Raw genomic sequence first — 11523 nt, 5'->3', positions numbered from 1 at the left:
AGTGGAACAATGAGAGAGAGAGAGAGAGAGAGAGAGAGAGAGAGAGAGAGAGAGAGAGAGAGAGAGAGAGAGAGAGAGAGAGAGAGAGAGAGAGAGAGAGAGAGAGATGGTTAACAAGCCAAAATGAGAAAGAGAAACCGCCATTATGTATTATTACTATTATTATTATTATTATTATTATTATTATTATTATTATTATTATTATTATTACAAAAACTAACCCAATTACTATCGACATCGCCCTCGTTTGTGAAATTGAGAGCTTGTCTATATTGGAAGTCATTTTTTACGAATTAATTTCTGGCTATTGGATTTAGGTAATGTTTTAGAAAGGGACACGGTTCTATTAACATTATTATTACTATCATCATTACTTTTCCTATCATTAATATTACTACTGCTATTACAACAACCACTACTACTACTACTACTACTACTACTATTACTACTATTCTTTACCTTCACCATACGCATCCATCATCAGCGTCTCCACTACTATGCCAGATGTGAGAAAGACAGAAAATAATGAACAATAACTGAATAGAACATAAACTACGTGTTGTAATGACCTTCCAATGTTTTGCCTCCGTGTTTGAGTGGACGAGGAAGTGGAGATGAAGGTCGAGGAGGCAGAAAAAGAGCATAAGGACGAAAGGAAAAGAGAAAGAGGAAAAAGGTGTCAACGAGGTCGAAGGGACGAGAGCGAGAAGGAAAAATAAGAGGACGAGGGTGAGAAATACAAAAAAAGAGCAAACAGGAGTAAATGTGACGAGGAGAAAGAAAAACATGAGAGCGAGGACGAGGAAAAAGTTGAGGAGAAACACAAAGAAACGTAAAGAAAAAAACAAATTGAAGCCGATTTTTGTTCCAACTCTTATGCAATGAGATACGGAGGAGGAGGAGGAGGAGGAGGAAAATATAAGGAAAAATCGCTGAAGTATAAAAGAAACGTGTGAAAATATGAGAGAGAGAGAGAGAGAGAGAGAGAGAGAGAGAGAGAGAGAGAGAGAGAGAGAGAGAGAGAGAGAGAGAGAGCGAATGGTTCACGAGGGGCGTGAGAGAGAGAGTGTGAGAGTCTCGTGTCTGATGGCGGTGTGAGGATTAAGATTTGTAAGTTTAATTCTCGAGTTTATCCCCAGAATGTGCTAACTTGGCGCATTCTGACGGGAAAATGGGCCTGATGGTGGTGGTGGTGGTGGTGGTGATAGTAATAATAGTGATAATAATTGCTTTCTTTATGTATTTCTACCCTAATGGAGTCAAGCTAACGCATAAAACACCAAAAAAAAACAGGTATTTCCCCTTCTAAAACTTTAACAGTGAGAGAGAGTTTCAAAAGCGAAAGAAAGCATGGTTATTTAGTCCGGTATTCTTAAATCCCAGGATCAAGACAGAGTTTCAGGAGTCGCCATCTAGCATCAGCGTATCTCTGCCCTCTCCAGCTACTACCTGAGGGCTGCCGTCACCATAGCATATAGAGAAGAGGTACTGAAGCAAAGGATTTTCCACTCCATTAAACTAACTGGAAGGTGGATAGCAATGACATGAAATTAGTGATTCTTTTTTGCTTCACCTACAAAATTAAATATAAGAAACCGAATACCACGACTGCCAGAGAAAGAACTATTGATTTTCCCCACTTCATCATCAAAATTATAATGTAAGAAGGTAATTCCCACTAATGCCAGAGAATGAACTATTAGTTTTTTTTTTTTTTTCACTTCACCAGCAAAATTAAATAAAAGAAACCGAATAACACCACTGCCAGAGAAGGAACTAATGATTCTCCCACTTCACCAACAAAACTACTGTGCAAGAAGACGAATCTCATCAACGTCAGAGAAACAACTGATATTTCCCACTTCACCAAAAAAAAAAAAAAATAGAGTATAAGAAGCCGAATAAAACCACTGCCAGAGAAAGAACTAATGATTTTCCCACTTCACCAACAAACAAACTACCTTACACCGCTAGAAACCCGATCCCACAGCTGCCACCATTTCTTGCGATAGAGTTGATTAGCTGGTGGCGTGGAAATCATAAGTCCTTTTCTCTGTTCCTATATTTACTGGTGATGGCAGACCACAGAATTCAGCAGGTGGAAGCAGGAGTGGACAAGAGGTGACAAAGGGTCAGGCGTTGTTCGTTGCTGGGGTGACCTGCACCTAGACACCCATAGTTTATGAAGTCGGGCACTCCAGTCCAGACCGTCCTACCGTTTGTTCCACCCTCCGCCCTCTCAGCAGACACAAACACACGCTGGATACCCGTCACCAAACTCCCATCTTGGTCAGAGAGAAAAACGGAGATATAGGAAAGAAATATTAATAAGAAAGACATAGAACAATCATTGCGCCTTACATAACAAAAAGAGGTATGAAAAAATATATATACGCTACAAATGAAGGCAGAATATTTTAAAAGCAAAATAATTTCTGCCTTTTACGTACCAATTAAACAATACACACGCTCTTCTTTGATTTTCTGTGACTTTTCTTTCTATTCCTCCCACATATTACCTAAGTATCCTTTATCTATCCTCCCTTATCATTTTTCGCTCCTTTTCTACCCTTTTCAAAGTCTTTTCTATCCGTCTTTCTCTATCTTTCCCTTTCCTTTATATATTTTTCCTTATTGTAACCCTTTTTGCATCCCTTTTCTAAGATTTTTTTTATTTTCCCTTTATTCCTTTTCTTTATACATCTGTATTTTCTATCTACTTATCCATTTTCTTCTCTCTCTCCTCCAACATTTCTATCGTTTTTCTGTCACATTACGATCAATCATTCAAACGGAGAGAAAGAAAGAGAGAATGAGATGGAGGAAGGGAGGAGGAGAAGAGAGAGAAACAGAAACCAAAATACTGGAAAACGAAAAAGGGAGTAGGGGAGGGAGGGAAGGAGTGAAAGAGGGAGGGAGAGAGGGAGGGAGAGAGAACTGGGAGAGTAATAAGAGGCACCCAAAGCCATATTTACGATAGTGTTATGATAATGTAACGATAGTGTTCTGTTTCGTGAGGCGGGGCTAACCTGGTTCACTATTTCTTTCTTTGTTTCGCTGCCGAGAGAGAGAGAGAGAGAGAGAGAGAGAGAGAGAGAGAGAGAGAGAGAGAGAGAGAGAGAGAGAGAGAGAGAGAGAGAGACTAAGAACATTAAGACAACTATCAGCGTAGGTACTGCAACTTTTCCAAATACCTTTTAAAAGTTTCCTGACGGTAAACACCCCATCTCTCTCTCTCTCTCTCTCTCTCTCTCTCTCTCTCTCTCTCTCTCTCTCTCTCTCTCTCTCTCTCTCTCTCTCTCTCTGAACATTATCTCTATCTCCCTGCCTCTCATTCCATACACTGATATCCGGGTTAACGAGGAGTAATCTGGCGCAGTACAGCACGCCGATTTAGCGAGAGGCCTGACTGACGGACGGGGGCACGCACTGCAGTCATGTCCCAATAAATATCATTCACGCAGGGGAAGGCAAATCTAATAAATCTCAGCTATTCAATATCCACAGAGGAGGGTAAAGGGCGAGGGGTCATGTGATGCTGGTTGAGGGAAGACTAAAAAAAAAAAAAAGTACCGTTTTAACATAACATTATCTATAGTTCAATTCAGTATATCATTATAACAAGTGTGAATAAGCAAGATCCTTAGAGTCATAACAAGGCTGTAGATCTTTAGGCTTAGATGGGGTGTGTAAACAAGGTCCCTAGGATTATAACAAGGATATAGACAAAAATCTTAGGGTTAAAACTAGGGTGTAAACAAAATCCATTGAGTTATAACAGGAGTGTAAGCAAGATTCTTAGGGTAATAACAATTATGGATAAGCAAAATCGACATGGTTATAAAAAGGGTGGAAAAAAATCCTTATAGTTAAAGCAAGGGTGTCTATATCCTTAGGGCTACAACAACGGAGTAGATAAGATCCTTAGTGTTACAAATCAGGATTGGACAAGAAGTAACGAGTTGAAGCTTGATAGAGTTATATCTAAAGAGGCGTACAGATGAAAATTGGTTCCTAAATAGAGTGATATATTGAAACAGATTCAGTAATCATGTTATTCGTGCAGTCAATAAGAGACTTAAAAGAACATTAGATAAATTTATAGATGGGGATGATAGGTGAATACAGGTAGGCAAGTTTAAGAGAGGGACTACCACCTGTAGGCCTATTGGATTCTTGCAGCTTCCCTTACGTCCTTATGTACAAAATGTAGAAATCTGAAAGTCCGGTAGGGGAAGGCAGGCACCATTCAACGAGGGAAGCCATCAAGAGAAGTCAATTTCTTTTACGAGGACGTGTAGGGATAAGAGTATACAGTTTAGTGCGGTCAGCTGGCCTGTATTAGGTATAACAGGGTCCTCTTCTACCATAACCATCACCGCCACCAAAAACCTTACCGTTCTACCATCCACCATCCGGGAATAGTGAGAGAAGAGAATCAGGAAGCAATATAGACAGGACGAGTGAACGAAGACAAAGGAGAGGAAGGAATGGGAATGACAGTAGAAACTAACAGGTATATGAAAACATAGGATAAGAAGGAATGCCATGAAAAAAAAAATAGGAAACAGTACAAAGGAAAGACGAGTGAACGAAAAAAAAAAAAAAAAAGAGAGAGAAGAAAGGAAGGAAGGATAAAAATGAAAAGCGAAGGGAAGAGTGGTAAGAGAAGAGGGAAAAAAAAAGGAGATAAAAAGGCAAAAAGGGGGGGCCGAAGAAAATGAAGGAATAAAACGGAACAGGAAAGGAATGGAAGGAAATACAACGGAAAGAAAAGCAACAAATGAGAGGCGAGAGGAAGGAAGGAATAACATGACCGAAACTGAATTAGTAACATACTCTGGTTCACGGCCTAATAATTCGATCTAATAATTTGGGAAGGTTAAGGAGACAAGGAAAGGGACATGGTACCTTGCTCCGTATGGTAAAGACTCGGAGTTAGATGAAGATTCCAGTCCTTTGTTTATGTCTATGGAGTACAGCAACATAAGAAAACAAGAATAGATGAGAAGCCGTAAGAAACCTGTAGACCTTCGTGTGTTTGTCCTTCCATAAAACACTATCACCCCTATCCATAACGAACTTTTTTTTTCTATTATTTTTAAAGGCTTATGTTGACTCGGTAAGAGCAACTTGATGATTGAGTCTATTCCTGTCATCTGCCACTCTTCGTCAACCAGTTTCTTCCTATATCTTTTCTGAATTTAACCATCAAGCTTGAACCCTAAGGATATTGTATGCATCAACTCGTTATGTCCCTTATAGAGTTTACATAAACGCCTCTGGAGCTAGTCAGTTGATATTGGGGTTGTGGGTGAGTGGATGGATATGGTTGACTGGCTGAGTTGATAGGCTGAGTATGTGATGGACGAGTTGATGAACATTATATTAGTGTGTGCGGATCCACATGCCCCCTTCACGAAGCCTGTATTCAGACGTCTGAATCTAGAGACATTTTGGGGATCAAGTGATTTGGATACTGTCACGAGTACCATTTGCACTCAGGCAGATCTGTCTTGAGGATCATCTGACCTAAGGCCTACATGATCTGAGAACCATCCGCTCCATTACCAAGTGACTGTATACCAAACACCTCTATGGCACGCTTCAGCTTACCCACCCGCTAAGGAAGGAGAGGCAACCAATCCACCGTACACCAACCACACGTACCTGTCAGAGAGAAACTTGAGAAACTAAGCCATTAAGTACACGTAAAAAAATCAATAATAAATAATAAATAAATAAACAAATAGATAAATAAATAAAAATAACTTTACAATAAAGACAATCAATTTAGATATTTACACTTGGAATCGTAGGTGAAAAATAAAGTTTGTTTTTACTTCTAACCTGTTATACTACATGTACTTCATATTATCTCTACAATTAAGACAAGTTATCCATTCACTCTTGGAATCATAAGGAAAACGAGCTTTGTTTTGTTTCCATTCTGTTCTCCCCACGGGTAATTCATATATCTCCAGAATGAAGGCAATTACTTTAACCAATTACACTTGGAATCATGGAAGAAAGAAGAGCTTCGTCTTATTTCTATCCTGTTCACACGTAGTCCTCAATGAATAGATGAACAGATACCTTCTTTTATGTCTCCTAGTGTCTGATACTCCCATGTACTTCTATGTACGTACGTATATCAAAAGATCCTCCATTGATATATTCCCACCAGGACCTTACGTCACCACCACCACCTCTACTATTACTACTACTACTACTACCACTACTGCCACCACCGCCACCACTATCATGCATCTCACTCCAACCATCTACATACCCTTATCTTCCCCAACGGCCACCCACACAGCCCGTTCCTCCTCCTCCTCCTCCTCCTCCTCCTCCTACTGCTCCTCCTCCTCCCGCACTCCTCTCGCCATCCACCACTCTCTTCCACATCATTTTCCTCCCTATACCAGCATTAATTCCACCCCATTCTCGTCCCTTCCTCTCCTCATGATTCTCTCTCTCTCTCTCTCTCTCTCTCTCTCTCTCTCTCTCTCTCTCTCTCTCTCTCTCTCTCTCTCTCTCTCTCTCTCTCTCTCTCTCTCTCTCTTTCTAGTCAAGGCAGAGGCACCGTCAGGAGTTTTAACCCTCATTAATCTTAGGAACTTCTTTAATCTCTCAAATTCGTCCCCCTCGTGAATATCATCTTTGAGAGTTATGCTTCAATACCTCAGGCGACACGTAGCTGTCTCTCTCTCTCTCTCTCTCTCTCTCTCTCTCTCTCTCTCTCTCTCTCTCTCTCTCTCTCTCTCTCTCTGCCTGAAATCCATCCCTCAAAATATCCTGTAATGGACGTTATTGGGGGTTTTAAGAATTCTCTGTGTACCGTGAGGAGGACAAGTATCCGAATTGTTCATCTCTGTAGTCTTTGAAAGTTGTCATGAGAGAACAAAGGCCCGTATTCTGAAACGTTTTGCTCTCTCACCACGATGATTTTCAAAAGCCACAGAGGTGAAAAGAAGGGTTCTCAAGAAGGTTTCTTGATACATATCTTGATAGATATAAGATATCTACAACCAAGAAGGTTGTAGATATCTTGTTAATCTGTCACAAAAACAGTAAAAACACCCTTAGAAACTGATGGAGAGAGAGAGAGAGAGAGAGAGAGAGAGAGAGAGAGAGAGAGAGAGAGAGAGAGAGAGAGAGAGATGAGAACTCCAAAAACCACGTAGTATATATATTTTCCAAAACAAAAGTTATTCCTAATTGGAAAGACGGAAACAAGTACGGGTTTCAAAGCGGCTTGAAAAAATTAATAATAATAGCAAAGCCTTTTAATTGTTGCTTCTTTTCAATGCGTAACATGAAGAGGAACTAGAGGACTTTCAATCACAGGCGGGACTTAAATTCACACACAAAAATACAAGGAAATAAGTAAGTCTTTCATTCAAAAAAACGTGAGGCAGAGAGAAAAGACAAAAAAATAAAATAAAATAAAATAAAATAAAATAAATAAAACGGAAGAAATTCGACGAGAGAAGGAAAAAAAATCAAGTTCTCAAGATAAGCCGACTTATAAAACCAGCCAACCAACCGACCATTCAAGTAGCTTTTTAATTCACACAAACTTAGCCGCGTCAGTCCGCATTGGTGTCTGAGCAGCAGTAGTGTGGCTGAATGATTAATGGCAGCATAGGTGTGAGTGCACCAGTACCTATCTCGTTAGTTTGTAATGGATGGGAGGAAACACACTGTGGATGACTTCTGGAAGCCGCGTGTGGGCCGACAGTCATACCTTAGTAATTGCTCTTGTCCTCTCGGGAGCGCTGGTGTTATTAATGGTGGTGTCTGGTGGTACAGAGAAGCTCCTTTGATCGTGTGTGTGTGTGTGTGTGTGTGTGGATGAATGGGTGGATGGGTTTAACTAGTTTCAGTACACCGGATCTGAACTACATACGTTCCTGTCTCCGTTTCTGTTATCATCCAGTGTTTTTTTTTTTTTTTTTTTTATTACTGTATACTCCTTGCCTGGGTCAGCACATGTAAGTATTTCTATCCAGTTTTCCTTCAATCCCCGTACATTCCTTGCCTAGGACAGCACACTACGTCAGTTTGGGCTCAGCTGATGGAGTGGTGCAGAGCTTGCTGGAGTTAGAAAAAATATAAGCACATTCTGGAAGCTATTACAGCCATATCAGACTCGTGTCTTAAAAGATTTTTACATTTACGAAAAAGCCACACATAAGTTTCGCTACTGTATATGAAATGGTGTCGTTAGTAAGATTAACCTAAAAGAAAAAAAAAGGAAAAATGTAGCAGTAGTAGTAGTAGTAGTAGTAGTAGTAGTAGTAGTAGTAGTAGTAGTAGTAGTAGTAGTAGGAGTAGTAGTAGTAGTAGTAGTAGTAGCTAGTTCTTGTTGTGTGACAGGATAGCCGATAGGCAGCCCGCCGCCGCAACAAACACGAATATAAGTCTGGCCTCAGTAAGAAGAGCAGGCAGGTGAATACGACTGGCTGATGTGTCACATATTCTCAAGTACAGGAGCCATCATTATTCATCAGGGCTATTGTTGACCGCCGCTACTATGCTCATGTATAATGAACGGGTAGCCATCTCCAATACCGTAGCTGGTCTGTGGTAGTGGGAATAGTAGTTATTGTAGGGGTAGTGGTTATATAATTAATGTAGTAGCAACAACGACTGTAATATTAATGATGATGGTGGTGGTGTTAGTGCTGGTGTTAGTAGTGTGGTAGTGGTGGTGGGGGTGGTGGTAGTAATTGTTGTAGTGGTGATTCTTGTTGTTTTATCACTTCTTTCGTAACTTCATTTTCTACCATTCCTGGTAGCTACGTGTTTCGGTACCATTTTATAATTCATTAGTTCGAACAGTTCATAAGTACCTAATTTGCTTCATTTCTAACTGTCAACCACTACGAACATTCGGTTTACACTCTGTAATTCATTTATCATTTATTTTCGCTGGTGACTCGAATCGAAACCAGTCTCGTTGAGTTACTCCTGAAACGTCTTCTGAAACGTGTCGGCGTCTCGTCACAACTCCTTTTAACAGGTTCTAATTCTCTCCTCCCTAAAAACTTAACCAAAACAACAAACGCCAGCGGGTTCATCCACACCCGAACCTGAAACCCGAACCAGCTCCACTACATCGAACCCAAACCGCAGAGCTCGTCACAAACAGAACCTCCACTGACATACACCCCAATGCTCTATCAAGAAAGTAGCAATTATGATTTCAGAACTCTTGCGTACTCGAGAGACAAGTGCGAGAGACTCATATGAAACACTTACTCAGCATCCTACATAACTTCACGATGCTTCAAGAGGCTAATTATCCCAGAGACACTGATAAGTGTTTACCAAGTCATCAGAGAACAAAGCATTTCAAAACACGTCCCCAGAGGAGGTTATGTTCCTGTTCTCCTCTTTGGGTTCCCTGTGTATCTGGGAATTTAATCTGCCATGAGAGTCCTTTAAAAAGCTGTCCTAATTCTCGTGCAAAAGAAAATTACAAAAATTCCCACTATAGAAGAGTCTATAAAGTAATCCTGTATGTTGAAAGCCTTCGTTCTTTCGTCAGGACTGTTTCCAAGGGCCACAGGGATGATTAATCTGATTTCTATGTGTTTTTCCTTTATAATGGTGCAAAACATGTTAGTTCTCTCATCAAGACTATTTTCTAGAGCTACAGCATTATTGGTCCAGTTCACATGTGTTTGCCCCAAATAATGACGCAGAATGTTTGCTTAACTATTGCTAGGATCATGTAACCTTGAAAAATCCCTGTAACTTACACTCAAGCCTTGTAAAAGTAGGAGTAAGATGCGAACGAGTTAGAGAATGCAGTCTTTGGACCATATTCCGCGCCTCATCTCCACTTAATTCGAAAGGCTCTAGTTGGTTACACGGTTTTCTGAGTTTTTTTTTTTTTTTTTTGTATGGTTCTAATGACAGATTAACAAGATACCTCCATTATCATCATGAGAAACACTCTTGAGAACTACTATAAGAACTACAAGAACTACTATAAGAACATACTGTAAGGCCCCAGAAAATAGTCCTGGTGAGAAAGCAAATTGTTTCAGAATACGTACCAAACTTGATCTGCTTACTTAAAAAAGAAAAAAAAAATCAGTATGACATCTTAGGCTATCATATGGTTCAATGTAAATGTTTATATTACGTACCATATGACAGCCCGCGAACACACAGCAAATCTCAAGCAAGGTAGCGTCATTTACCACCACGCATCAAAACACCACTAACATACAAGAGGGAAAACGTGAGGTGGAGTAGCCTAACCTTCCGAAATCAGGTGATGGAGAGGCAGGCGTGGACACTTAGGAGTCTGACAGGAGTGTGTTGACAGTTGGAGGAGAAGTAGTGGCGGGGTGAGGGGAGGGCGGGTGAAGGAGGCGGGCGGCGAGGAGAGAGTGAGAGGAGAGGCGAGAGGAGAGAGGGCGGGGTTTGGTCAGCTGTGGTGTGCCTCGCTACATGATTTATCGACTTTTTTCTCTCTCTTTTCCATCCTTCCCGCCTATTCTACGACCACGAGGAAGCCAGAATGTCTTTCTCCTTGTTCCTCACCTCCTCCTATCATCTCTCTAGTCTCTCTCCCTCCCTCCCTCCCTTACGCACAAATGCCTTGGTTACCAGCACGCTCCCCACGCTATTCCTCATTTAGATGCTCCATACGAGGACTCATACAAGTGGTTTAGAACATTCCCTTCCATAATTCCCCTCCTATACCGAAGCATTAGTTTAAAACGTGTGTATTGTGTCACAGTGAACGTGTATACCTGCAAACGTGAGTGGGAAACGTAGAGCAATACAATAAAGTAATATTTCAATCGTTATTTATTCATGAAAACCCTCCTGAACGTGATGAATGACCGTGTTTAAACCCCCTGCAATCATATTAATCTCCTTTTAAGACTATTAATAGTAATGGTCAACTTTAAAGTTCACTAATGTGGGCAAATTAAATGACCAATTCATTCAATAGGCATTTAACAGACGTATACTCACGTCCTCGGCTCGCTTACCTTACGCTGGTGATCTAACAGCTCACCATACAGCCAGTCCGAGGGATAAACACTGATTGAACTTGTCAATATCCACAATATCCACAAAATCTGAGCACTGAGCACCGGAGGAACGACACACACCTCAGGCAAGGGGAACTATGGAAGCACTTGGCCCAGCCTGAAGGAGGGACGTGTGTGGTAAGATACGTTTTCCCGCTCGCCTCCTGCACAGTCGCCCTTGTTCCTCATTCTAGCGCTTCTTTGTGAATAAAGTTAAGCCTGATTTTCCAAGCAAGGTGTGAATGAGGCGTTATATAGATGTCAGAGGAGTCTAATGGGTGTATTTATTTCATTGGAAGATCGTGCGGGGGCCGTTTGACAGCGCGGCACAAGCCAGGCAAAGGGTCGTCCCCAGCCTGTGTGTGAGTCTCTCTCTCTCTCTCTCTCTCTCTCTCTCTGACAGTCACGGAGGAAAAGTCAGGTTCTCTGTCACCTCCGCATATCCAAACTTAGAATC

At 41.0% G+C, this 11523-nt stretch overlaps 1 long non-coding RNA gene across 1 annotated transcript; it reads right to left on the bottom strand.

The window, feature by feature from the left end:
* Positions 1 to 1354: 1354 nt before the first annotated feature.
* LOC135106863 (uncharacterized) lies at positions 1355 to 10997 on the bottom strand. The gene is made up of 2 exons (XR_010271485.1): positions 10282 to 10997; positions 1355 to 2285 (listed from the first exon to the last, which is right to left on the bottom strand). It is a non-coding gene; the product is annotated as an uncharacterized LOC135106863 (long non-coding RNA).
* Between the last annotated feature and the right edge of the window lie 526 nt (positions 10998 to 11523).

The sequence above is a fragment of the Scylla paramamosain genome, chromosome 14, assembly GCF_035594125.1.
Source record: "Scylla paramamosain isolate STU-SP2022 chromosome 14, ASM3559412v1, whole genome shotgun sequence".
Classification (NCBI taxonomy): Eukaryota; Metazoa; Arthropoda; class Malacostraca; order Decapoda; family Portunidae; genus Scylla; species Scylla paramamosain.
Note: the sequence above shows the minus strand (reverse complement) of the source record. Positions and strands in the feature narration are given on the sequence as shown.